This window comes from Chelonoidis abingdonii, chromosome 7, assembly GCF_003597395.2.
Source record: "Chelonoidis abingdonii isolate Lonesome George chromosome 7, CheloAbing_2.0, whole genome shotgun sequence".
NCBI lineage: Eukaryota > Metazoa > Chordata > Testudines > Testudinidae > Chelonoidis > Chelonoidis abingdonii.
In genome coordinates, this window is record NC_133775.1 from 16593310 (window position 1) to 16613948 (window position 20639).

The 20639-nt window shown below is 43.1% G+C and overlaps 1 pseudogene; it reads right to left on the reverse strand.

Moving 5' to 3' along the window:
• Positions 1-6534: 6534 nt before the first annotated feature.
• LOC116833776 (FRAS1-related extracellular matrix protein 1-like) overlaps positions 6535-20639 on the reverse strand; it is an 87243-nt pseudogene continuing 73138 nt past the window's right edge.

Consider the following 20639-nt stretch of genomic DNA (forward strand, 5'->3'; position numbering starts at 1 on the left):
TTATAGTCAGGCAGCAGAGGCGAAGAAGGACTAGTGTAAGGGCCAGTCAGATGTATAACAGTCACATAAAAAAGAATCCAGCACATCAGAAAGGGCAGACAAATAAACAGGGACAAGTGTTTAGGCTTGTGTACACAAATGCTAGAAGTCGTAACTAAATAAGATGGGGATACTAGGAGTTAGTGATAAAGAGAGGTAATTGATATACATAAGCACTCACACGAAACCTGGTGGACGGAAGCAATACATGGACACATTTCCGCGGTAGGTCAACAAATATATTGGAAGGACAACAAGGTGTTGCAGGGGAGGACTGACAACTATTGTGAAAGAAAATGTAGAATTCAAATGAAGAAAAATATAACAGATCCAATCGATCTCATAGAACGTCTATAGTGAGAAATTAATGTCTCATAAAAAATAACATTAGGCTATATATGAACCTGACCAGGAAGTATAGTGATGGATGAAAGCTAATAGGCGACCAATTAGGAGAGCTATCAAAATAAGACACCTAATAAGTGTGGGATTCTCTATCCACATATGACTGTGGAAACATTCCTTCAGGACAAAACCAAGATAAAATTCTCGAGTATTCAAATGACTGCTTCTGAGCAGCTGGTATGAGGGGGGAAACCGAGGAGGAGGCAACTCTAATTTAATCCTGATGGACCGCAGAGATGGTCCAAGACGTAACTATATGCAGGAACGCTGAAATAGTGAACCTGAATATTAAGTACATTAAATCCATGTCGGGTGAAGAACATTCAATAACGACCAACACTAATGCTGATTTAATCAAAAGAGGGGAACTATACAAAAATGAAGGGTGTTAACAAAGTTACAAGGTACAGAAGGACTGAAAGAGAAATTCCTGAGTGCATGGCGTCTTTAAAGACACATAAGGAGGCCCAACATTCAATGTATACCAAACAAAAAACACATAAAAGAACTAAAATGAGCACCAGTGGCTTAACACCATTGAAAGAAGCATGAAGAGTAAACTCCTTAAAAGGAAGTCAATATCTAGTGGAGCAATAGAAAAGAACATAAACACGCAAATTAAGTGCAAGGTGTAATAAGAACAGCCAAGAGGATTTGAAGAATGGGCTAGCCAAAAAATCAAAGGTAATACAAATGTATTTTTAAGTACATACGAAGCACAGGAAGCCGCTAAAACAACCATGGGCCCATTCTGACAGATCGAAATACAAGGGTGCTTAAAGACGACAAAGTCATTGCGGAGAAACATAAATGGATTCTTTGCTTCAGTCTTCACGGACTGAGATGTTAGGGAGTTCCACTGAGCTGCTTGTATGGTGGCAAATCTGAGGAATTGTCACAGATTGAAGTGTATCTAGAGAGAAGTTTTGGAATTAAATTGATAATCAACATTAACAAGTCACCGGACTGATGGCATTCACCAAGAGTTCTGAAGAATCAATGTGAAGATGGAACTATAACTAAGGTTGTACTGTCCGTTTAAATCAGGCTTCGGTACCTCAATGACTGGAAGTTAGCTAATGTAACGCCAATATATTAAAAGAGCTGTAGAAGTGATCCCGGCATACAGACTGGTAAGCTCTAACAGTCCAGGGTACGGGACAAATTAGTCGAACACAATAGTTAAGATAAAATTAACAGACAGATCAGAAAAACATAAACTGTTGAAGCAAATACAGTCAACATGTTTCTGTAAAGGATATTATATTACTAATCTATTAGAGTTCTTTTGAAGGGGTCAAAACAAAACGTGGACAAGGGGACCCAGTGGACTCTTAGATCCAGAAAGCCTTTGACAGGTCCCTCAAAGCTCTTACGTAAATATAGCAGTCATGGATAAAAGGAAGAGTCCTTTCATGGATTGAGAACTAGGTTAAAGACAGGGAACAAGGTAGCGATTAAATGGTAAATTCTCAGAATAAAGAGGAGATAACAAGTAGGCATTCCCCAAAGGGTCAGTCCTAGGACCAATTCCTATTCATTATTCATAAATGATCTGGGAAAGGGGTAAACAGTGAGTGGGCAAAGATCTGCAGAATACATAAACTACTCAAGATATTAAGACCAAAGCAGAATGAAGACTTCAAAAGATCACAAACTAAGTGATTGGGCAACAAATGGCAATGAAATTTAATGTGGATAAATGTAAAGTAATGCACATTGGAAAAATATCCCAACTATCATACATAGGATAGGGGGTAATTTAGCTACAAGTCAGGAAAAAGACCTTGGAGTCATTGTGGAATAGTTCTCTGAAGAGTCCACGCAGGTGTGCAGAGGCGGTCAAACAAGCAAAGAGAATAGTTAGGAAATAAAAAGCTAGGAAATAATAAGACTGAGAACAATATATAATAAATCACATGCTGAATGACCACATTTGATACTGTGTACAGATTGTGGTCTCCTCACCTCAAAAAGATATTCTGGCACTAGAAAAGCTTCAGAAGGCAACTAAAATGATTAGGGGTTTGGAGGGTCATATGAGGAAAGATTAAGAGGCTAAGTCTCATTCAGCTTGGAAAAGAGGAGAACTAAGGGGGATATATAGAGGTATATAAATATGAGTGATGTTGAGAAAGCGGATAAGCAAAGTTTATTACTTATTCCATAATACAAGAATAGGGGTCACCAAATGAATTAATAGGCAGCAGGTTTAAAACAATAAAAGGAAGTTTCTTCAGCACAGCACACAGTAACTTGTGGAACTCCTTACCTGAGGAGGTGTGAGGCTAGGACATAACAGATGTTAAAAGAGACTGGATAAATCATAGTGGTGAAGTCCATAAAATGGCTATTAGTCGGATGGGTAAAGAATGGTGTCCCTACCTCTGTTCGTCAGAGGATGAGAATGGAGGGCAGCAGAGAGGTCACATTCTGATCATTACCTGTTAGGTTCACTCCCTCTGGGGCACCTGGCATTGGCCACTGTCGGTAGACAGATACTGGGCTAGACGGACCTTTGGTCTGACCCGGTACAGCTGTTCTTATGGAAGAAAAATGTAGAATAGTAGGTTTGGAAGGTCATCTAGTCTAACCCCCTGCTCAAAGCAGGACCAATCCTGAGCTAAATCCCCAAATGGCCCTCCTCAAGGATTGAGCTCACAACCTGGGGTTTAGTGGGCCAATGCTCAAACCACTGAGCTATCCCTCCCCCACAAGGGCTTGCCCAGGGCTGGCTCCAGTCTGGCATCCTTCCCTCCCTGCCCACCGGAGCGGCGCGGAGCCCTCCTGGCAGAAGGGGCCACATGGCGAGTGCCCCGCTGAAGCCGTAGCTGCCCCCCTTCTCGCTCCCTCCCCTTCTCCCACACTAGACCAGGCACGCACTCTGCAGCACAGGGAGTCCCCCTGGCTCCGGCCGACCTGTAGGGTTTTTTGTTCTGTTTTTTTCCCTGCTTTGCCGCTGCACCGTTGTTCCTCCACCCCTGCTTTGTGAGCTCGGGGATGGGGGGCTGAGGAGGCGAGTGGGCGGGCGGGACACTACTCAGCCCCTGCCACTGCCCGCCCCCCTCTTCAGCTCCTCCTCCCTCAGCCACCACTTGCCCACTCACTCCCCGCGGGCTGCACAGTGAGCCCACGCAGGGCCACATGTTGTGCAGGTCTGCTCTAAAGAGAACCCTTTCTAGCTAATATTTAAACTCACAAGGACAGGCTTAAGAATAATCTACACTAGAAAAGTATAGCTATCCCAGGAAACCCTCGTAATATAGAGAAAGCCTCTACCTAGCAAATGTGTGCTTTGCCTTCTTAGTTCCTGGATGAAATAAGCTATACTGGCAAAAGCACTTTTTTGCTGGCATAGGGCTTTTGCCAGAATAAAAATGTCTTAACAAAATCACACTCCTAACCAGGGCCGGTGCAAAGAAGTTTCGTGCCCTAGGCGAAACTTCCACCTTGCACCCCCCACCCAGCTAACCCCGCCCGCCCACGGCAGCTAACTCTACCCTCCACCCGGGGACCCCCCCCTGCAGCAGTTGCCCCCCCCACCATGACAGCTAATCCCTCTCCACCCCATCCCCCCACGGCAGCTAACCCTGCCTGGGTTTTCCCCCATCCAGCTCACCTCGGCTCCGCCTCCTCCACTGAGCACGCTGGCGCCGCTCTAATTCTCCTCCCCGCCCAGGCGTGCGGTGCCGATTGGAGGAGACTTAGAGCGGGGCTGTGTGCTCAGCGGAGGAGGCAGAGTGGAGGTGAGCTGGCGCGGGGAGCTGTTCCCCTGTGCACCCCCCCCCCATTACTGCGGGCGGCCCTCCCCGCGTGACCCCCCACTCAGCTCACCTCCACTCCACCTCCTCACCTGAGGGGACTTTTAGGCACCCTAGGCAGCCACCTAGTTTGCCTAAATGGTTGCACCGGCCCTGCTCCTAACCAACATCATTATAGCAGCAAAAGTTTCTAACGTAGACCTGTCATTAGAAAGAACTCCAGTCTAAGCTAGTGGTTACCATGCTAGGCTTTGAGGACTGGAGAGTGTTAAACTGTTGGGAGGAAAGCAAGGGACCTGTCAACCTTTGTGAGGATCCTAAAGCCCTGTTATCCCCTTGTTTTAGTGAGTTTGGATCCATATAACCATGGAGCGGAGGGATCCTGCAGGATCAGCTCAGGTGACAGTCTCAGCTCCCAAAAAGTCAAGGAGGGTTGTTGTGGGTCAGGACTGAGGAGCACAAGCATAGCTTGAAGCTATTGATTCATCCATTGGGCTATCAGTCTCTGCCTTTTATAAATGTTCACTCAAAACAAAAAGCAGAGGAGAGAGATGGAGAGTAATCTTGGAGGCATTAAAAAGAATAACTTGACCACAGGGTGTCACTCTTGACCCACATTTGGGTCAGCATACAACCTTGTCTATGGCAGCAGGAAATGTGTTTCGTTGCAGATTCATAATAAGCCTTATATTCACTCTTACACTAAATACTGGATGGCACAGATAATTTTATGTATTTACCCCCCCTCCCCCCCACAAACATACTGTGTGCTGCTTTCTTAATGTCACTGGTAGAACTCTCTAAGATGGGCACTAAAGCTAGCTAAAGAAAAGGGTGTCCTGATCTCAGTAGCTTTCTAACTTTCAGAAAAAAAGAAAAGATGGTGGTTCAGAAAAAACATTCCACTCAGAGCCGCATTCATGTTTGCGGTGCACTGTGGCTTCTCCTTCTTGACCTAATTATATGTGATCTTTATCCTGTGGAACATCTGGATCAGCAGCCTTCAAGAAACTCCACTATTGAAATCAACACCTGGGAGAATGTAAGACGGAAGGAGGAAAGGAAGTTACTCTAGGCATGGGATACAGCTGGTTTAAGGTTAGGTAAGAGCAGTCACTTTGGTCTGTGTTTCAGTTATGTAAAAGGAGGAAAAAGGAAAAGACTATAGAATATATTTTCCATTCATCCCTGCAATTTTAAAAAACATTTTGGTTTAATATAAAATTAATCCTCAAAGCCAGGATCCAAGAATTTCCTGGTGCTACTATGACTCCCTGTTTGTTCCTTCCAGGTGCTTCTATGTTCCATGTACGTTAATCTGTGCAAGACTCTATAGTATGGTCTCCCATGGCAAGAAGTTTGGTAGGTGTCTAGAGTTGGATTAGGTAGTTTAAGTGCTGATGGAGAGCCTGGATCAGCGTTCATGTCGCACTCCCCATCAGCACCTTCCCCAGGTCAGGGAAGCTAAGGATCCAACCAGAGGATCAAATCTGGGGAGGAACCCTGGTCATGTGACACCCGTGGCAGGTTGCGCAAACTCTAAGAAGAAGGAGTGCTGATAATGCTCTGCTTTCTAGTGCTAGTGCCCCTCAGAATCCATTTTCTGATGAAGTAGGAGCTGGTTTTTAATTCCACTTTCAAAGAAACCAAAAAATAACGGCATCATTTCTTGCATCAAGTTCTGGTATGGGCTTGACAAATTCTGCTAGTCTTAACTAGACTTCTCCTACATTCAGCCAACTCTTGAAACTGCACTGTGTATTTCAGAGTCTTAGGTAAGTAAAAGGCATGACCTTGCTGCACTTGTGTGCTGGGGTTGGGAACGGGACCTGCCACTCACCTGCACTTCCCACCCAACCAGCAGGGCAGGACCTCTGCTTGGTGCTAAACACAATGCTTGGATAGTGAGCAGGCTTCTAAATGGGCTCACACAGGGATATGATCTACTAGTTACGAGTCTGACTACCCAGCAGGCTAGTGGGAATGCTGCGGTCAGCAGCATGCCAGCTAAGGAGCAGGCTGCTCTTTTTCAAAGCATCAGCAAAATGTGACCTAGTGTGTGTCCTCTCTGGCAAGAGCCCTGAAGCAGAGGACACATTTGCAAGAATCCCTGCTCCCCTGGCAGTGCTGGTTGGGATGTGATTTGTCCCTATGTGTATAGTGTATGATTCAGGTGACTATCATTTACATCACATGAATTCTTCACTGCAGCCATCCGTCAGTTATGCTTTGAAGCATTCCACAAGGTGCTGAGCGCATATATTGAGAGCAGAGGTGCTATCTACCTTGGAAGGAACACTTATTACCTTGCAGGACCAGACTCTTAGCTTCAAAAAAGGCACTGCCCAAAATCGTATTCAAAATCAATCTTATCTGCTCTTGAATCTATAATTTCTACAGTCAGTTCATTCTTCTGCTCCAGAACAGCATTTTAAGACATGCTCTGTATTATTTTTAACACTTCATGGTTTTCCTCCAGGCCATCATCCTTAATGTGGATATTTCAAGACTTTATGGAAACACCTGCAATGTGTAAAAGCAAATGAATGAATCTCAGTAACACTGGAAAATGGCTTTTATGCAGCATGACAAAAAAAAAGTCATGTGACTACACCAAAACCTTATCTAAATAAAGATCAAAGTAAGCAGCAAAACCAAATTTTAATTATAGAAGTGAGGACTGGAGAGAGAGTGCAGTGTCAGTAACACCCTAAAATAGGAAGTTCTCATTGTACTAATTCATTTATACTACCACCTACCTTTAACATAGCAAATTTGCATCACAGAATCATTTCTACCTGGACATAAAGGCACTTGGAAATAGCCTCACTTCAGCCATCACTGATATAGCTCTACTGCTGCTGATTCTAAGCACAGACAAGGGCAAGCAGAGGTTTGTACTGACTGAGCTGATCAGGGTTTAGTCCTGCTTGAACCTCTCTCTAAAGTAAAATAAAAGCACAGTTGCAGTGGTTTATGATATTGGCTATGCTCCTATAAACATAGTACAGGAAACACTGCAGATTCTTTACTGTGGGTAATATCACTGAGTTTCAGAAGCAACTGGACTGGTTTAAAAAGTGGCTAGTATATGTGGATAAATGTCAGTCTCCATAAGTTCTTTGGGTAACAACTAGAAAGCATTCTCAGTCAGACCCATCTAGTAGAGGGAAAAGCAGCTGCAGAGGTGACAGCTCGAGGAGAGAACTAACACTAAAAAATGAACTAACAAACCACATCTTGCAACTGTTAGCTCCAGTTCCATTCTGTCTACGTTACTTTTCCATTGATTATAACTTCCACACTCACAGCAGTACCAGCTGATAACAGGTAGAATCTGTTAGTCTTTAAGGTGCCACCGGACTCCTTGTTGTTTTTGTGGATACAGACTAACACAGCTACCCCCTAGTAGAGTGCAATAGTTTGGCAAATTTCCATAGACCTTGTCATGGTATAATTCCCACTCTGAACCTTAGCGTCCAAAAGATGGGGTACCAGCATGAATTCCTCTAAGCTCAATTACCAGCTTAGTACTTGTAGCGCTGCCACCAACCAGGAATTCCAGTGCCTGGTACACTCTGGTCCCCCCAAAACCTTGCCCAGGGACCCCAAGACCAGAACCCTCTGATCTTTAACACAAAGGAAAGTAAATCCTTTCCCCTCCTGGTTCCCTGGAAGATCACTGTGATCCAAACTCTTGAATCTTAAAACAGAGAGGAAAATCCACCTTCCCCCTACTTCTTTCTCCCTCCCAGACTCTCCCTGAGAGAGAAATATTCCTAACACAGAGAGAAAATTGAACCTCTCTCCCCCTTCCTCCTTTCTCTCCACCATTTCCCTGGTGGATCCAAACCCATCTTCTGGGTCTCACCAGAATAAAGAAAGAATCAGTTTTCAAACAAGAAACTTTTAATTAAAGAAAGAAAAAATAGTAAAATTATCATCATAAATTTAAGATGGAATATATTACAGGGTCTTTCAGCTATAGACACTGGGAATACCCTCCCACCTAAGTATACAAGTCCAAATTAAAATCCTTTCAGCAAATACAAATTTGAATCCCTCCACCAAATAAACATTCGCAAATAAACAAACAGAACATAACCTAACTCGCCTTATTTACCTTGTGCTACTATTCTGGACATATAAGAGACTGTATTAGAGAGATTGGAGTAAGAAACCTGGTCGCACATCTAGTCCTCTCTAGCCCCCAGAGTGAACCAACACAAAAACTAACACAACACACTACAGAACTTTTCCCTCCCTCAAGATTTGAAAGTATCCTGTCCCCTGCTTGGTCCTCTGGTCAGGTGACAGCCAGGCTCACTGATCTTGTTAACCCTTTACAGGCAAAAGAGATATGAAGTACTTCTGTTCTATTAACTCTTACTTATCTGTTTATGACAGACCTTTTCTAGTGCTATCTCTTAAGAAGCAAAAGCAACAGTGCATGCAATCTCATAAGCACTCCAAAGTCAGTTCTTTGTTTCACATTACCTCTTTCACATCCTTGAGACACCTGCTTCATGCTGCACCTTCATTGCTTAGAACGGTTAAGTCCAGAAAATCACTGCTACCACTGTGGTGTAGCAATCAAGTGCTATTAGCTTGAGTGTCATTATGGTCTTTATTAAGCCTTTGTAACCAAATTCTTAGCCTGTTTTCATAGAAATACAGAGCACACTGGATATTTACCTGTATGAAGATTTAATAGAATTCCATCCCCCACCGCAAATTCAGCTTTGCCCAATTTTTCTTTTACAAAACTGCAGGAAAAACAGTGTTAGGATATAGATATTCAGGCCTGTCTGCAAAGGCCTATACTTCAAGATTTTAGGTGTATTCTTATCACATGAGCCAGATTCCAATCATGCAAATGGATATAAAATGGAGTGATTCCACTGGAATCAATAGTTCCTTTGATTTACACCAAAGTAACAAAGATCAGAAACTGGCCCTGTATCTAGAGCCACAGTTTACTTCAGACAGCAATAAACTATTTGTACATGGTTTAAAGAGCTAATGGGGGGACAGGGCTGTTTACTGTAGACAATGCCTTTGCAAATTAACATTTAGTAGCCTGAAATTAGCGGTGGCTTTTGACTGCAGAAACTACACCTGGGCTATGAGGGCTGTGTGCAGCTGGTGTTACAGGCCTGCATTCGGCTGCAGAGATGATGAGAGGTTTGGGGAAATGATTCACACACACTGCATATTAGACAAGGTCTAGCACAAGTACTAATCTGGCTGTAGGATGAGTGGTGAGAGAGACTTGATTTGTACTCCAGAGGAAGGTTCATTCCCATCCAGATCCCCCAACCAGGAAAGTATGTACTCATGTCTCCTTAAAATCGATGAGATTTAAACATATGCTTAAGTGCTTTCCTGAATCTGAGCCCTGCAGCAGAATGTCCACCACAAATACCTAATAATCGGAGAGGAATTAAAAAAAGAGGAAAAGTACTCCAACTGGAGTGAAATTTACTACAGCCAACACCACAAATTCATTTAAAAATTATGCTCAGCTTCACTGAATTCCTTGAGGTTATTTTATTGGACAAAACATTTGGACCATTTTATAAACTATCAACAAATAACTGCAAGAAAATCTAAAGGAATGTGTTTTCTCTCTCATTTTTTGGCACAGCATAGTGGGAAATTCTGATATTTCACCCTAAATTGGGACAAAAGTTAAAATATCAAAATTTTCACAGAGCAAAAAATTTCAGTGCAGAAATGTTGAACGGTGGATTGAAATGAAACATTGCAATATTCCCGAAGCAAAATATTTGCTCTTGGTTTGTTGAACCAAACCTAAACATTTATTGTCAAGCATATGCTCAGCCCTTCAGGTGGGCAGGGTAGCTTGTGGGTCACCTTGCAGTGCTCATCTTTAGTGTTAAGAACACAGGCAAAAAATCCTCACCATTTTAATTTGTAGAGCCATTACTTGTATATTAAAAATGTTCTCACAGAAATAATCTTTAACCTTCTTGTTTGCTCTGTCAGGACAGGCAGAGGTGGGAGATGGTTAGCAGGGAAGCACGTAATCTGTGAAGTCCATGTGAAGAGAACGGGAAGTTACAACAGGAGAATCAGCTCTTTCATTATACGCTCAGTGAATTCAAGTGGTAATTATCGCCCCTCCTAAACAGCCATAAAAGCAAGAAAAGGAGCAAAGAGGTCAGAACAAGAGTGGTGGGTGAATACAGAGACATCAGCACCAACAGAAGTCCCTAGGGAACTGGCTTGGCAGTGGTTAGAAAGTGAAATAAATCCCAAGCACCAGCCAACATAGGCCATGGAAGATGGTCAGCATCACTAACAGGAAAGCTGTTCTGTGTGATGTTCTCCTCCCAAGTGTACGGTAGCAGAAATAATACTTAGTATTTCAATTGTGCGTCCATCCAAGACTATCAAGACACTTTACAAAAATGAATAAATTAATTCCCACAATACCTCTGTGAGACTGACTGTCTCCATTTTATACAGTGGGTACTGAGAGCTTTTGAAGATCTGGGTCTGTATATCTATAGTTGGGTACCCAAACATTGAGATTCCCAGTGGATGACACTTTTGGAAATTTGGGTCCAACTGGCCTAAACAGAAAGGAAGATCTTGTGGTTAAGGCATTAGTACTCCTGGAATTATAGAGGCCTGGGTTCTATTCCCTTCTCTACTACAGACTTCCTCTATGAACTTGGGCAAATCACTCTGTTCCTTGTGGTTGTTTGTATTTTTACAGACACTTCCTGATCTAAAAGCGTGATGATGCCTGCATTAAGGATTGTGAGGTGCTCAGACACTGCAGTGATGGAGTCCATATACCCACTTAGAATATTCCTCTCTCTACCTTTCTTCCAGCACCTGGCCACTACTGAGAAAGGGGATGGTTGTGCATAGGGCTAAGTGTGAATAAATCTGAAATCTTTATCCAGTGCTGCACAAACATCAAGGGTAGCTTGTGGACAAGTCATTTTTATCTAGCTAGATGCTTATGACCTCTGTCACTGTAGTAGCAAAGCATCTCACAATCTTTAATATATTTATCCCCACACTTTTAGGTAGAGAAGTAGCATCCCTATTTCTACAGAGGAGGAACAGAGCGACTGCTGTTCGGGCCGCTGGTGGATATGAAAGTCATGTAGGAAAAACTAAAAAAACTGACCTAGCCAAAGTAGTCGGAGTGTCACAGAGGGGAAAGACGGCCCCATTGCTGCACTGGATTTTTCTCTCTAGTTACTCTGCTGCCGTGCAGCTGGGTATTTGTGTGGAGATGCTGTTAGAAGAGGCAATGAGGGCACCCACATGGGAACAGCTGCTCTAAGAAGCCACTTGAAGAACAATCAGTCACCAGAGTGGGTGAAACATCTGTGGTGCTCTCAACACAGCATCAGTGCTGCAGGGGAAAGAGCAGATAGAAGCAGCCTTGCCAACACAGTAGCTCAGTGACAGGTCCAAACAACATGCATAGTCCACTCCTCACTACAGGGGTCACAGAACAAAACAAGTACACCTGGAAGCATTATGCACATGGCTGCATAAAGTGCACTTTCATCTCTCATGTAGGCAGAGAGAGGGGAAGAAGTGTGGCACAGAACTTGTAGCCTGAGAGGAGGCAGGGATAAAGCCACTTCAAAGTGATCCTGGGCTGCTCTGAGAGCTGGAGAGGACCCCAGAATAATTTAGACCCCCTTAGAAGACTCCCAGGGTTGCCATACACAGCACCATCCAGAATCTCTGTACCACTACTTGCAGCAGCCTCATCTTCATCACACAACCTCCTGGCCCTACACTGGGGCTTGCAAAGGAAGCCTCAAAAGACATCCCCGTGAGCACCCAGACAATTCTCCCACAGCTGGAACCAGGGCTTTTAGGGCCCTTTCATATCATGTAAATGGTCCAGAGCAGGGCTGAAGCATTCCATGGGGATTTATAAAATATTCACACTACAGAATTCCAAAGGGGCTAATCCCAAATGTTCTAGAGTGAAAACTGCCCTGTGGACTACTTAAATACACAAATAGGATCATTTGCTGCCATCTTCTTATAATGTGCCCGTGAGCATCTATTAATGAATCCGTAATGAAGCATCTTTGAAAACCCATCTGACCCTCCTGCCACATTTGCCTCCATTGAGATCATCACCACTGTGAGTGGGATGAGTGTTATCAAGGACATTGATACCATTGTGTTTAATCTTAAGAATGCAGATGGCAAACAGCCTCCATGTCTACCAGCTCCTCCCTGAGGTAATGACCAGGTAGAATTCTATCTTTTGAACACCACACACACTCTTTCAACTTTGCAGTGACTCGGACAAGTTGCAGAAGTTGGACATGAAGGAGTCTAGGCTGCAGCAGGCACGGTTTAGCTGGGATGTAAAGGAAAGCCTGTGTGTCAGCATCTTGAGATATGTTGGATAGGCACAGAGAGAAACACGTGTATGTACGTGTAACAGGGTGCTGGCTTAAGAGATACTGAACCAGCTCAGAACCTGCTAGCTGTTAGCTCATCAAGGGGAACTGGCTGGAGCTGGCAGGGTGTGGCTCATTAAAGGAGCCTGAGAGTAATCACCTGGGAGCCTGCTGAGGGGAAGGCCTATAAAGCTAGCAAGAAGGAAGAACAGGAAAGTGAGGGGTGAGGGCCTGTTGCTCCCAGCTGCTGTAAGAGCAAGCTGTTCCCTAAGGGGCTACCTGACGGGTATTGAACTGTATATAGCTGTATAGATGTGGTGGGAAAAGACTGGGAAATGAAAGGGCACAGGTGTGTGAAAGAGTGGTCTCCAGCGAATTTGTACCGTGAGCAATGAAGCACTCGTCTACAGTAGTAACAAGATTTTAAAATTGCTTGGGCTAGTGTCACTTTCCTAAAGGTTTTTTATTCAAACACTGGTGTATAGAGACTGTCCTGATCCTATCAAAACAAACTCTACCTCCAGACTAGGATCTGAGGGCAGTCATCCTATCTTACTGGGGAAGAAGGAAGAGAACAGAAGAAATGCAGAAAGAGACTTCTGGTAATGACTGCAGACTTAAAATGAGAGTATATAAAAAACAAGACATAAATAAAAATAATCAGTGATTTACAGTGACTCAACTTTAGGATAGTCAACTTCATACTGCTTAAAAGGGTGAGATTCTCAGAGAAGGTTGGCATTAAGCCGGGCACCCACAAGCTAAGGCTCCCATATGTGTAGCTATAATTGCTGTTTTTCTTCTGCTCTCCAGCAGATAAGGGAAGAGGTTGATTGGTTTAAGATCTGCTTGTATGAAAGAAAAAATGACTGTAGCCAGTTTATGAAACTATACCTAATCCATTCAAGATGAAAGAAATGAAATGAATGCTGCACCAGGATCAAACTGCACTAAACTTGCAGTACTGTGAGTGAAGTCTAAGCCAACTCTAGCTGAAATGTCTTGGACCTTACAAGCAAAACAAGACACCAATAAACTGCATTAGACACAGTAACCAGGAATTTTGGTTTCATATTGTTAGCAAGTGTTAATGGAAACAAAAATGCAGTCTGCAGGGATCCATCCATAGAAACAGGGCTCATCTCCTACCCTTATGCCAACAAATAATGGCTCTGCACTCTGTCCTGTCCTTACCACTTAATGGCAACAGTCCCAACATTTTCACAGACGCAATAGCAAGTTTCCACCAGTTCAACTCTGGACCATTTCGTTTCAAGTCTGAAAAGAAATTAGATCTTAAAATATTCCTTATTGCTACAGCATATGCAGCACAGAAATGTGGCTTGTAGCCACCATTGTTTCCTGCTCCAAGCTGGGTTCAGGGGAGCTCAATACAGCTATGGATCGAGCCCTAGGGCTAACATCCTCTGCACCATGCTGCTACTGAACAAAGTAATCTACCATACTAACCGTGCACAACTGTAAATAGTACACCCAGCATGTTTCAGGACAGACAGAATCTGCAGATTTAACAGTATCCCATAATTTGACATACTTGACCCCTCAACGTCCAATGTTTTACTTATGTTAAGTATCCAGGCATTCTTCATTTTCTTCCCCATCACATATTCATCAGCTGCTATACAAAAAAAAAAGTGCAGATTTAACATCTTCCTGTAACTTTTCACTTCTTCTGTGACTTAATAATAAAAAGAGCACTGAATAGAAAGGCCAGAGTTCAGTTTCTGAGCTCTATTACCATTTGCAAACTGCATTGTCCCATAGTTCCTCACTTGAAATACAGCCTACGATGCAATTTTATGCTATCTCAGGAGCCATAAAACTGTACATCGCTAGAGGAATTGAAAATCATTGTTCTACACCAGGGAGAAATCTTAAAAATAGAAATATAAAAGATAAAAAGTGAGGGTTAAAGGGAAAGTTCTGGATTATACTATGTATAGAAATTTTCTTTCTTGAAAAGCCTCCTTTTTAAAACAGACATTTGATTTGGTTTTAGAAGTGAAATGGGGCATTATTTTTATGCCGATTTTTGTTTAAATTCCCCAAGCTTCCAAAAAATGTAAATCATAGTGTTTGAGAAGATAAAAAACAAAACAGTGTGGACTGTGGACCCCCAGGTAGCACCAGGACCAAGGAATCACAAAAGTGGCTGAGAACCGTTTATCAGTTACTTCAGGGGATTATTCCCAACTTACACTGATGTAGGCAAAGTCAAAATCAGGCCCGGATTCTCACTGAATGTTTTATTTTTCCATCAAATATTAGACCTGGCCAGGGAGCAGACAACAGAACCTTCGAACTCCATCTAAAACCATGTTAGATTCTGAAAATGGACCTGAAATTTAAAATAAATTCTTTCAGCAGGGATAAAATTTCATCTCAGAAAAGCTATAAGCACCTTGATATTTTAAAAGGGACACACACTGCTATTTGTGAAGATCATATACTCCCCTCCCTAGACAGATTATACCACCCCCTTCCTTCGCCCCCGAGTGAATATACTTGACTGGACTCTGACACTTACATTTCTGGAACCATTGTATTTCCTGCCACATCTGATACTTGAAATTCAAAGCTATCTGAAGTCACTTTAGTGGAGGGATTTATGAGGTACCGGATGATCTGCTGCTTTAAATCATTCTGGGTAAAAGTACTGTGTACATAACTACCTGCAACAGACAATGTACCATTATAGCAGAGCTCAGATTTTCCAATTCATTATGGTCACTGCTGTATTTTTTATTATTAATGTGTCTTGAAAAATAAGATGTTTAGCTAAGACTACTAATTCTTTGAAACTCAAATCATTTAAGCTGTCTAACCTTATTCAGGATAATTATTTCTATCCATTATCCATCATGCTAAAAATGACAGCTCTGGGACAAGGAGGCTTTTCAAGCAAATGTTTTAAGACAGTGTTTTAGGTTGCAGGCACTGGCAAATGTTAATTAAATTAGATAAACAGTGACTCAGAGTAGCTGCATTATACTAGAAAAGAAAGATGGAGATGGAGGGGGGAAGCAATTTAATATCTTAAAACCTATTAGATTTTTGGAAACAAGAATCTATCCTTTAGACATTTATCTTGCCTAAATTCAGGTGTTATCAGAGGATAATCGGACATTTGGTTGGGTATTTTTCATAATCATTGAGCGCTCAATAGTGAGCCAATCTGTGCAGGGGACTAAGGAGGTATAAAAAAGCTCTTCTTATCTCCCTATACAGCCTACCTGCATCATGAGATAATGCAAGTAAAGGGACAGAGCAGCCACCACTGGGCTGTTACTTCCCATCTTTTGCACCTGGGTGGGCAGAGGTGGAGAGTGGGAGAAGCCTTGACTCCATCCCCCACAATGCACCAGCAAGAGCAACTGTGCTGGTATGGAGGGAGAAGTAATCTCCACTGAGAAAAGTTTGGGCACATACTCCATGGAGGAATCAAGGGGGCAGTTAGGGCCCAATTTTGATTCTCAGAGCATAACTGCACTGCCCCTTACTTAAGTTGGATAGCAGAGTTCAGCCTCTAAAACAGGGGTCAGCAACCTTTCAGAAGTGGTGTGCTGAGTCTTCATGTAATCACTCTAATTTAAGGTTTCGTGTGACAGTAATACATTTTAACCTTTTTAGAAGGTCTCTTTCTATAAGTCTATAATATATAACCAAACTATTGTTGTATGTAAAGTCAATAAGATTTTAAAATGTTTAAGAAGCTTCATTTAAAACTAAATTAAAATGCAGAGCCCACTGGACCAGTGGCCAGGACCCGGGCAGTGAGTGCCACTGAAAATCAGCTCGCATGCTGCCTTCAGCACATATGCCATAGGTTGTCTATCACTGCTCTAAAACATAAAACACTTCAACCTAATAAATAGTAATGGTGAGGCTAAACATTGCTGAATGGAAGAATCAGGCAGACACCCAAAATTTTGGATCTTATCCAGGTTAATGAAGTCTCTTCTCAATCTCCAAAACTATGCTGGAAATTCCAGAAATTCGAGGTTGTTTCACAGGATTTCCAGAACTTTCTATTTCTGATTCCAGTTGGATCCTGGTAAGGTAGATAGGCACAAAAATTAATCCAAACCCAATTTCTGAACCTAAAAGTTAGTTGCAGAGTGTAATTTCAGAGAAGAGAAGCGAGTTCTTATTCTTTCCAAAAGGGGTTTGTCCATTCCTTATGAAACGATAGGTCAAATTCACCTCTGCAATAAAATGGCAAAACCCTATTATCTTCAGTGGAGTTGCATCTGTTTACACTAGCTCTGAAGTTTGCCTTGTGACCTTATTCTTCAAGTTCTTCTACTTTCAGCTTTCATCAAACATTATCAGAGGCCAGAGTTGAAATATTTAGAAGCTGTTCTAAATTCTAAAATCCACATATGTGGATGGCATCTTCCTCCATTTGGTGCACGTCACCTAACATCCCCTCTAAAGAGGGGACAGACTGGAGTGACCTCATGGAAACCGGGCTCGTGGGCATCAAGCCACTAAGCGTCTGCCCTCCAGAAGATTTGGTACTGTGGGTAAGAAATTAGCCAGAATTGTTCATTGGGTGCTTTGGCATTTATTACACTAAATCAGGATTCAATCTGGATTGAAGGTTGGGCAGAGATTTTTCTATTCATCCACCTAAGATATTTCTAAGGTGCTTATCACCATAGTATCATACAATATCTCATCATTGCTCTTATTTAAACCCATGCAATTCACCCATCCATATTTATATAAAGTCATAAATGAATACGGCACTTGACAGAATACAGAGGTGCCAAACAGCTCCATTTACTTCAGATGGAACTACACTAATTTACACCAGCTGATGATCTGGCTATATTCCTTTGAGCAATTTACTTATAACATCTTGCACAAGCAACCTTAATTCTGGCATTTCCAATTTTTTGAGTGCTTAACTTTGTAACCTCAGTAATCTAGTTTTAACATACAATTTTTGTGCATGTTTTCCTAGGTTTTTAGAAAAGCAAAATGACAAAACAAACTATCACATGGCATCGAATTGACACCCACAGAGATCATCAGCACACAGACCTCTGTGCTTTGAGTGAATGGAGTAACTGATAGCAGTGGTACGTTGTCGTCTTCTGAGTGGATCAGCCCTAGAGGGGAATCTTTGCAGGGGGTTTTACAGACCTTTGCTGACAGCACACGAATATTGAGACTCAGGGATCTTGGGTCCCATTCCAGGCCCTGAAGGGGAATGTACTCTGTGGGAACAGACTCTTCTGCCTATTTCCCCAAAGCTTGATCTCCTCTTCAGCTCCACTCCCTCCAAACTTTCCTTGTCCCAGTCCCATTCTCTTCACCTACCCAGTCCATCTCCACAACTCAGAGTTCTTATCTCAGTCTTCGTGCCCAGTCAGCCCTAATGTCCCCCACCCCAATTCTTTGCCCCTAGTCTCCTTGTCCAGCCAGGCCCATTTCCTCCCCATCTCAGCTCTTCATCCGATCTGTCTTTCCCCCTCCTACCACTGGTTCCTAGTCCCAGTCTCCCTTTCTCCTCCCAGCTCCTCATCCAACCTCAAAGTTCCCCTTAAGTAGCTGGTTCCCAATCACCCCTGCTACCTTTCCTCACAACCTCCTACTCATAGTTTCTCCTTCATGGTTCCAAGTCCCAGGCACCGCCCTCCACAGCTGCAAGGCCCAACAGTCCCAACCTGCCTTCCCATCCTGGCCCAGTATCCTTTCCTAACCAGTCCAAGTTTCCTCACTCAAACTTCCAGTCACAGAGAGTGAGTGAGTGAGTGAGTGAGTGAGTGAGTGAGTGAGTGAGTGAGTCTTCTACTCTCTAGTCTCAGATTCCTTATCCCAATCTACTTCTTTCCCTGCCCTGGCCTAGCCTTGGTCCCATCTGCATTTGAGTCAGACAGCTTCCTTCTCCATGCTGCCTGGTCCTCAGCAGAGGGGTCATTGAGAGCAGGGATCTCTCAATTCTGGTGCCCAGCCTCACTCAACTCAGAGCAGCAATTATGGAGAGAGTCCGGCTTTGAACCTATAGTACTGGGCTGGGGCATGTTTAGTCACTCTGTGGTAGGATGACCAGATAGCAAGTGTGAAAAATCGGGACGGGGGTGGGGGATAATAGGAGCCCGTATAAAAAAATGGCCCAAAATATCAGGACTATCCTTATAAAATCAGGACATCTGGTCATCCTACAGGCAAATAGGTAAAGTTTGGCAAAGTCATAAACAACTGAAAACAGGGTATTATAATGCAAAGCAACCTTAATATTAGTTGGTAGTACCCACTTATTGTATTGTATTGCAGCCTCTGCTAGTTTGAGGGCTTCAGAGCTGCAGCTTCCAGCAGCTACCACAGATAGCAGCACAGAAGTAAATACCTCCAATGGGCCAGACTGTGTTGCCTGTGCTGGAGGAGACACAACAAGGAATTTTATTGGCATATTGGGGTGACCAGCAGCAGGCTCCAAAGAGCCTGGACCAGGCTGGCTGCTGTGAGGTTCCATCTGAAGGACTGTATAGCCAGGGGGAGAGAGACTGAGGGAAAGAGGCTGGTTGTTGCTCTCCACTGCTGGAGCAGAAGCAGCCATTTTGACTCTCCCACTCAGACAGCCTGGGACCTATCCAGAACTCTTCCCTGTTTCACCACAGAGATCCTGAGCCCTGAGAAGCTGTGGTACATTAAAATTAGTGAAGCCTGTAGGCTTCTTCTGCAGCAGGACCCAGGAGCCAACCAGGGCTTGACACTGACTGGGACACCAACAAACTAGAAGAAGAGCCACTGGTTGCATGGGGAGGGTTACCAGCCCTACGCCTCAGCTCCAGTCCCACTGCCCAGATCAGACCTGTGGGGAGGCTTTGGGAAGGGATGGGTTCTGCCTACCATTATACTGATATCACTGAGGGCTTTTAGTTGTTGTCTTGGGATTGGTGGGCGCCTTATGTCATCATCTCTCTGTCCTTTACATGCTTTCCCCCCCACATTGGGTCCATTGGTAATGTGGGGGAGGGCAGAGTCCCTACAGAGAAAGAAGGGGGTTCACCCTTTTGGGGATCAGGGGTGCCTGAGAACATAGGGAGAACATCTACAATATTTTAAATGGCCATACAGTAGCTTGGCTGCAAAATTTGGGGTGGAGGAGGAAGTGTTTTTGGAGCTTTATTTACATTCTAGGAAGTCCAGTGGCTTGGTGTTTCAATCCCCTGTAGTGTACAGTCCCTAAAAAAGGAACAAAGCTGCCCTAGCTGTCTGTGTCACTGTAATTCAGCCAACTGCTGAGTTTTATACCATTGAGCCACTGATCTATCAAAACTTTCTTCACCTGTTCTGATAATTTGCACTCCTTTGGGATGCACACCTTCATGCCACTGTCCAAATAATTAGTTGCTTCACTGACTGCATTCTGCAATTCTTAAGTGATGGTTCCCCACATGACATCTTATGACAACTGATTAGTAAACTAGGCCATGAGTTTAAGAAATATGCAATTTGGGCGCTACTTCCTATTAACTCTTTATATACCTTTTTATTTTTTATTTTTGTGAACTAAATATGAAACAGTCTGGATGAAAACATGTTTGCCAAGTGACTGTTTAAGACACCAACTAGAATAAAGAAAGCATTCTAACAATAGGTATAGAAGATGCAGTCATGGAGATATGTTCTGAAAAGTAAGACAAAACCTTTATTATAATGTCTAGGTGTAAAGGCATATTTTTAAAATTTCTGGCAGAAGCCTATCCAATAATTCATGAGATATTGAGTTAGGATTTTAAAACAACAACAAACAAGTAGAAAAGCTACATCACAATAAATGTAACCTGAGATTTAAATGGATGAATATCTCTCGAGATTTGAAGGCATTTCAACAACAACTAGCCTCAGCATCACAGCGGTTAAATGTCGTTTAAGATTTAACTGTGTTTGGTCTGGGATTCGCTCTCACTTGAGAGCTGGTCAGACCAATCTTTCCAAAACACTGACTTCTGAACTTTTGCCAGAAGTGCGTCTCTCTGAT